This window comes from Schistocerca cancellata, chromosome 6 (assembly GCF_023864275.1).
Source record: "Schistocerca cancellata isolate TAMUIC-IGC-003103 chromosome 6, iqSchCanc2.1, whole genome shotgun sequence".
NCBI classification, from domain to species: domain Eukaryota; kingdom Metazoa; phylum Arthropoda; class Insecta; order Orthoptera; family Acrididae; genus Schistocerca; species Schistocerca cancellata.
Window position 1 is genome coordinate 545,697,265 of NC_064631.1, and position 7,413 is coordinate 545,704,677.

The following is a 7,413-nucleotide window of genomic DNA, read 5'->3' on the forward strand; positions in this document are numbered from 1 at the left end:
CCTACAGCCCCGATCTCGCACCGTCGGATTTCCATATGTTTGGCCCAATGAAGGACGCAATCCGTGGGAGGCACTACGCGGATGATGAAGAAGTTATTGATGCAGTACGACGTTGGCTCCGACATCGACCAGTGGAATGGTACCGTGCAGGCATATAGGCCCTCATTTCAAGGTGGCGTAAGGCCGTAGCATTGAATGGAGATTACGTTGAAAAATAGTGTTGTGTAGCTAAAAGATTGGGGAATAACCTGGTGTTTTTCAAAGCTGAATAAAACAACCCCTGTTTCAGAAAAAAAATGTGTTGCATTACTTATTGAACTGCCCTCGTACTAGAGGCACTCCCCAACACATGTGCGCAAAGCTTCATCGGGTTTTCACTGTGGTGACCATTTCGCGACCGATCGGAACTTACTTTCCGGACAACTCTCGTAGCGTAGTGAATTTCGTGTAATCCGGAAACTTGTCAAATTTGGAAAATTATTTTAGTCCTAGGCGATTCCGTTTTGAGTACGTTTTACTGTACAAGCCACAGAATTTCTTTGAGGTGCCAGGCAACTGGTGTCATCCTCCATAATCAACAACTGTTTCCGTAAATCTGGTGCCTTACTGGAAGAAACTGCGCTGATGATGAAGACGTTGGTGGTGGTGAAGTCGTGTACGGTAAAGAGCTAGCTCTGCTGGAGGGTGCAGGTTTCGACAGTTCTTTACATTTTGATAATAATCTCGCCGTGTGTAGGGAACTATGGGATGAGGTGATTATTGCTGATGTGTGACAAGAAGGCGGCGATGACGAAGAATGTAGACCAGCTTCAAGTGTCAGTGATGGAGATGGAGACGAAGTCTTGAATCTTGACATATACACTCCTGGAAATGGAAAAAAGAACACATTGACACCGGTGTGTCAGACCCACCATACTTGCTCCGGACACTGCGAGAGGGCTGTACAAGCAATGATCACACGCACGGCACAGCGGACACACCAGGAACCGCGGTGTTGGCCGTCGAATGGCGCTAGCTGCGCAGCATTTGTGCTCCGCCGCCGTCAGTGTCAGCCAGTTTGCCGTGGCATACGGAGCTCCATCGCAGTCTTTAACACTGGTAGCATGCCGCGACAGCGTGGACGTGAACCGTATGTGCAGTTGACGAACTTTGAGCGAGGGCATATAGTGGGCATGCGGGAGGCCGGGTGGACGTACCGCCGAATTGCTACACGTGGGGCGTGAGGTCTCCACAGTACATCGATGTTGTCGCCAGTGGTCGGCGGAAGGTGCACGTGCCCGTCGACCTGGGACCGGACCGCAGCGACGCACGGATGCACGCCAAGACCGTAGGATTCTACGCAGTGCCGTGGGGGACCGCACGGCCACTTCCCAGCAAATTAGGGACACTGTTGCTCCTGGGGTATCGGCGAGCACCATTCGCAACCGTCTCCATGAAGCTGGGCTACGGTCCCGCACACCGTTAGGCCGTCTTCCGCTCACGCCCCAACATCGTGCAGCCCGCCTCCAGTGGTGTCGCGACAGGCGTGAATGGAGGGACGAATGGAGACGTGTCGTCTTCAGCGATGAGAGTCGCTTCTGCCTTGGTGCCAATGATGGTCGTATGCGTGTTTGGCGCCGTGCAGGTGAGCGCCACAATCAGGACTGCATACGACCGAGGCACACAGGGCCAACACAGGCTCATGGTGTGGGGAGCGATCTCCTACACTGGCCGTACACCACTGGTGATCGTCGAGGGGACACTGAATAGTGCACGGTACATCCAAACCGTCATCGAACCCATCGAACCATTCCTAGACCGACAAGGGAACTTGCTGTTCCAACAGGACAATGCACGTCCGCATGTATCCCGTGCCACCCTACGTGCTCTAGAAGGTGTAAGTCAACTACCCTGGCCAGCGAGATCTCCGGATCTGTCCCCCATTGAGCATGTTTGGGACTGGATGAAGCGTCGTCTCACGCGGTCTGCACGTCCAGCACGAACGCTGGTCCAACTGAGGCGCCAGGTGGAAATGGCATGGCAAGCCGTTCCACAGGACTACATCCAGCATCTCTACGATCGTCTCCATGGGAGAATAGCAGCCTGCATTGCTGCGAAAGGTGGATATACACTGTACTAGTGCCGACATTGTGCATGCTCTGTTGCCTGTGTCTATGTGCCTGTGGTTCTGTCAGTGTGATCATGTGATGTATCTGACCCCAGGAATGTGTCAATAAAGTTTCCCCTTCCTGGGACAATGAATTCACGGTGTTCTTATTTCAATTTCCAGGAGTGTATAAACTGAGTGAAGTGTTAAGTGCAATCCATGTGTGCAGGCATTACATCAGTGCGAAAAGTTGTAGTGAAAAAGCTCTGAATGCATTAGTAAGTTTGCAGAATGAGGTGTATACACTTCATACACGAAAAATAAACGAAGCCAAATCATTTGATTTCTTTGAAGCAGGATCAAATTCAAAATAAGTATTTTCTCGTTAATACTGTATCTTTGTTGTTTGTAGAGTGCAAAGTGCCAAATGACAATACAGTATCTAATTTCTCTAAAGCACGACCAAATAATATTTTTTCTTTTAATGCTGCACTCTATCTTCGTTGCTTGAAAAGTTTATACATGTAGGCCCACATCGTGGTTTTTCAGTGAAAACTATGACGGGTATTACTGTATCTATAGATGACTTCTAGGTAATTCTAAGCTACAAGTAACCCTTTCTCTTCCTCTTGATATACATATGTGTCTATTGTATTTTCAGGGGTTACAATCTTTTTAAATTCTCATATTCTTATATTTCGTTCTTATATAAACTCATAGTTCTTATATTTTATTTTTATGTTCATTCTTCAGGAAAATTTGGAGCGTTCCCTTGGATGATACCGATCGTAGAGTAATCCGAAAGCCGGCCGGGGTGGCCGTGCGGTTCTAGGCGCTTCAGTCTGGAACCGCGCGACCGCTACGTTCGCAGGCTCGAATCCTGCCTCGGGCATGGATGTGTGTGATGACCTTAGGTTAGTTAGGTTTAAGTAGTTCTAAGTTCTAGGGGACTGATGACCTCAGAAGTCCCATAGTGCTCAGAGCCATTTGAACCCGTAATCCGAAACATAGCAGTTCCACACACCATGAGTATCGCGCGAAAGCAGCTTTGCCACAGTGACATTTCTTCACATGAATCTCACTCGCGAAAGAAATGTCGTTAACAATGCTGAAGATTTCAAGCGTTGGCAAACGGCTAACCACGCATAGCGGATCACTTTTCCGAAAACCGACGCTTGCAACAGATCATGAATCAAGATACACTACAGGACGTTCACCGGAAGCAATTTCAAATAAATTTTCCATTCATATAATGTATTTTTTAAAATTCATTAACCGGCCATACAGTTAGTAGACGAAGGACAACGTTATTACAGTAGGCATTGAAAAAACGTTCGTACAGTAACCTTTTACGGAAATTGGTGGATAAATGAAAACCAAACTAAAAATAATAATCGCGTTTCGAATAAACAGCACCAAAGTATAAAGCCGCGACGTTAGCCACTGTGCCATAGCTTCAGTTGACGTATTTACTCACTAAATAGGCAAGTAAAGTATCCCGAAAACTTTGACCGTTGTTTTCTCGTTAATGGTGGAGAATCTACGGATAATCCAAGACACTTGTTCGCTTATTTTGTTTCCTCTTCCAGTGGACGAAGTTTCTGAGAAGTCAGGTTATTGCACTTGCCGTGTTCTTCTCGTCAGTGAATCGCCCCAAGGCGCTAGTCTCGCAACTATGCTCGGCCTTTTAACTAGCCGCGCCAGTGTTCCTCTGATAATCAGAACTCCGAAACTAGCGCGAGATATCGAACAAAGATAACTACAGATACTGAAGCGAAGTCAGACGCGCCACGGCTTACTTATATTCTACATGTAGAACATAAGCAATGTAGTGCTTTTCATTTATTAGTTACTTATTCTGCTTTCGGGCAGATATTTGAATGCTGTTCCGCTCGGAATCCTTCCGTAGTTTGCACACCATTTACCAACTTAACATCTGTTTGTTAACATTTGCTTGAACGTTCCGTCGCCTTCTCTGTCGTCTCTATGACACCTTTCTCCTTGACAGCAAGTCCTCGCGTCTTCTCGGGAAGTCATTTTCCGCTATCACTTTCCGTAACCACACTGCAACTTGTTTTCACACTTCTTTCAAACTAGTACCTTACCCTTAACATATACATAAAGCGCGCAAATAGAGGTAAAGGTACGATATCTAAAATCTGCGTACACTCACTGGAATCAGATACAGCGATAAGGTATCTAGCAGAATCTGTTCGGAGCGATTTAATGGAGTGCATGTTACATCCAACTGGAACGTGACTGTACCTAGTTACGTGATAAAGTAATTTCTCGCTAAGGTCGGTTCTTCAGTTCACCTTAACGTCTATTACAAAATGTCTGCAGGGAATTGTGTGTCACATTCAAGCATGTACCACGGCGTAATAACAGTGGTAGTAAGGACCAGAGGCATGTCAGAGTCAGTTTGTTTCAAACCCGAAACAGTTTGTTACCAACAGTGAATGTAGGTTCATTTCAACCAGTTCCCGAGCGAACACGTGTACCTCGTAAAAGCCCATTGTTCGCAGCAGTGCATAAAGCTTTATGTCTTCAGGGGGCCAAACTGCACATAAACCGGGCGCGAGCTGGATGGAGGTGTGTAATGCAGTCCGGCGATTGACGAGTATGCCTCTTTTCACATAATGTGGTGTGTCGACAACTCAATGAGGCCTGTAACCGGCTGTGTGGTGGCGTGGGGGAGGGGGGGGCGGGGGGGGGGGGGCGGCAGTTCAGGCCGGAGGCGATTCTTTGATGTTTTTAGGGTTATTTTCGTATCATGACTTAAAACCACTCATTCAGGTTACTGTGACCATGTAACAGGGTCCAGAATGAAGTTTCACTCTTCAGTGGAGTGTGCGCTGAAACGAAACTTCTTGGCAGATCAAAACTGCTTACCGGACCTGGAGTCTAACCTGGGACGTTTGCCTTTCGCTGAGCTACCCAAGCACGACTCACGACCCATCCTGACAGCTTTACTTCCGCCAGTACCTGCCTGGGGAGTGCAAATTCATTCTGGAAATCAGGAAGAGGCTAAGTCTTTCTTCCAGGAAAGCTAGTTCAGCAACTTACGCAGGAGAACTTCTGTGTAGTTTGGGCGGTAGGAGTCGAGGTATTGATGGAAATAAAACTGTGAGACCGGGTCGTGAGTCGTACTTGGGTAGGTCAGTCGGTAGAGAAATTGCCAGCGAAAGACAAAGGTCCATGGTTTGAGTCCCGGTCCGGGACAGTTTTGTTCTCCCAGAAATCTACATCTTTACGATCAACATGGACACACCCGCCTTCCAATATTGCAACACTCATGTTCACAAGGCTGCAGGCAAGCGTTCCTTGTTTGACGAACACTCAAGTACCCTTCGTTGATCCATTATGGATCGTGGGACGACGGCTGGCATGAACTTCTTGATGCAATAATTTACCAACAGCCGTATGTATTGTAGAAATTTATTTTAGTTTATGAACTTCTACGTGCTACCAGTTTCGGCATTACATTGATGCCATCTTCAGGCCCCCCTCGTCGTAGTCGTAAAATCTCTATACACATAAAGGCCAGACTGTGTCTGTGTCGCCGGGCCACCGAGAGCTGTTGCAGGACGTTTTGATTCACGGATCCAGTTGTATGGCTCCTTCCGTGTATAGCGATTTTACGACTATGACGAGTGGGGCCTGAAGATGGCATCAATGTAATGTCGAAACTGGTAGCACGTAGAAGATCATAAAATAAAATAAATTTCTACAATTCGTACGGCTGTTGGTAAATTATTGCATCAAGAAGACTCAAGTACCCTGTCCCACTTCGAATGGCACGCTAAATCACCCTATCGTAATTCCATAGTAAGTGTCTCTGATTATTTGAAACAGCAGGCGAAACGTAGCAATTAACATTCACGCACGTGATGTACATGTGCAGAAAAACAAATGATTACAATTTCAAAAAAAATTAGGTGATTTATTCAAGAGAAAAAGCTCCACAACTCGAACTAGTCAATAAAGCGTTGGTCCACTCCTCGCCCATATGTAAGCAGATTGGCACTGATTGACAGAGTTGTTGGATGTCTCCTGAGGGATATCGTTCCATATTCTGTCCAACTGGCGCGTTAAATCGTAAAAATCCCGATCTGGTTGGGGGAGCTCTCCCCGTAACGCTTCAATAATTGTTCTCAATTGAGGAGAGATCCAGCGACCATGCTGGACGAAGTAGGGTTTGGCAAGCACGAAGACAAGCAACATGCTCTCGCCGTGTGCAGGCGGGCATTGCCTTACTGAAATATAAGCCCAGGATGGCTTAACATGAAGCACAGCGAAACAATGCGTAAACTACACTACTGGCCATTAAAATTGCTACACCACGAAGATGACGTGCTACAGACTCGCTCGAAATTTAACCGACAGGAAGAAGATTCTGTGATATGCAAATTATTAGCTCCTCAGAGCTTACACACGGTGGCGACACCTACAACGTGCTGACATGAGGAAAGTTTCCAACCGATTTCTCATACACAAACAGCAGTTGACCGGTGTTGCCTGGTGAAACGTTGTTGTGATGCCTCGTGTAAGGAGGAGAAATGCGTACCATCCCGTTTCCGACTTCGATAAAGGTCGGATTGTAGCCTATCGCGATTGCGGTTTATCGTATCGCGACGTTGCTGCTCGCATTGGTCGAGATCCAATGACCTTTAGCAGAATATGGAATCGGTGGATTCAGGAGGGTAATACGGAACGCCGTGCGGGATCCCAACGGCCTCGTATCACTAGCAGTCGAGATGACAGGCATCTTACCCACATGGCTGTAACGGATCGTGCAGCCACGTCTCGTTCCCTGAGTCAACAGATGGGGACGTTTGTAAACAACAACCATCTGCACGAACAGTTCGACGACGTTTGCAGCAGCATGTACTATCAGCTCGGAGACCATGGCTGCGGTTACCCTTGACGCTGTACCACAGACAGGAGCGCCTGCGATGGTGTACTCAACGACGAACCTGGTTGCACGAATGGCAAAACGTCATTTTTTCGGATGAATCCAGGTTCTGTTTACAGCATCACGATGGTCGCATCCGTGTTTGGCGACATCGCGGTGAACGCACATTCGAAGCGTATATTCGTCATCTCCATACTGGCGTATCACCCGGCGTGATGGTATGGGGTGCCATTTGTTACACGACTCGGTTACCTGTTGTTCGCATTGACGGCACTTGGAACAGTGGACGTTACATTTCAGATGTGTTACGACCCGTGGCTCTACCCTTCATTCGATCCCCGCGAAACCCTACATTTCAGCAGGATAATGCACGACCGCATGTTGCACTAACTCTCACAGTAAATTACACATT